This window comes from Acipenser ruthenus, chromosome 16, assembly GCF_902713425.1.
Source record: "Acipenser ruthenus chromosome 16, fAciRut3.2 maternal haplotype, whole genome shotgun sequence".
Classification (NCBI taxonomy): domain Eukaryota; kingdom Metazoa; phylum Chordata; class Actinopteri; order Acipenseriformes; family Acipenseridae; genus Acipenser; species Acipenser ruthenus.
This window is the reverse complement of record NC_081204.1, coordinates 23,903,644-23,904,608: the sequence shown is the minus strand read 5'-3', so window position 1 is coordinate 23,904,608 and position 965 is coordinate 23,903,644.

The window sequence follows — 965 nt, the reverse complement described above, 5'->3', positions numbered from 1 at the left end:
AGTATTACAGAGGTTTCTGGGAGTTGAAGTTGAGTTCAAGCTTCTCCAGCTCGCGGGAAAGTTATACAACGCTCTGCCAAGTATGGATTCGGCAGGGGACTGCCAGTGCATCATTTAATTTTATATATATATATATATATATATATATATATATATATATATATATATATATATATATATATATATATATATATATACACAGTACTGTGCAAAAGTTTTAGGCAGGTGTGAAAAAATGCTGTAAAGTAAGAATGCTTTCAAAAATAGACATGTTAATAGATTATATTTATCAATTAACTAAATGCAAATTGAGTGAACAGAAGAAAAATCTAAATCAAATCCATATTTGGTGTGACCACTCTTTGCCTTCAAAACAGCATCAATTCTTCTAGGTACACTTGCACAAAGTCAGGGATTTTGTAGGCATATAGTCAGGTGTATGATTAAACAATTATACCAAACAGGTGCTAATGATCATCAATTCAATATGTAGGTTGAAACAATCATTAACTGAAACAGAAACAGCTGTATAGGAGGAATAAAACTGGGTGAGGAACAGCCAAACTCAGCTAACAAGGTGAGGTTGCTGAAGACAGTTTACTGTCAAAAGTCATACACCATGGCAAGACTGAGCACAGCAACAAGACACAAGGTAGTTATACTGCATCAGCAAGGTCTCTCCCAGGCAGAAATTTCAAGGCAGACAGGGGTTTCCAGATGTGCTGTCCAAGCTCTTTTGAAGAAGCACAAAGAAACGAGCAACGTTGAGGACCGTAGACGCAGTGGTTGGCCAAGGAAACTTACTGCAGCAGATGAAAGACACATCATGCTTACTTCCCTTCGCAATCGGAAGATGTCCAGCAGTGCCATCAGCTCAGAATTGGCAGAAAACAGTGGGACCCTGGTACACCCATCTACTGTCTGGAGAAGTCTGGTCAGAAGTGGCCTTCATGGAAGACTTGCAG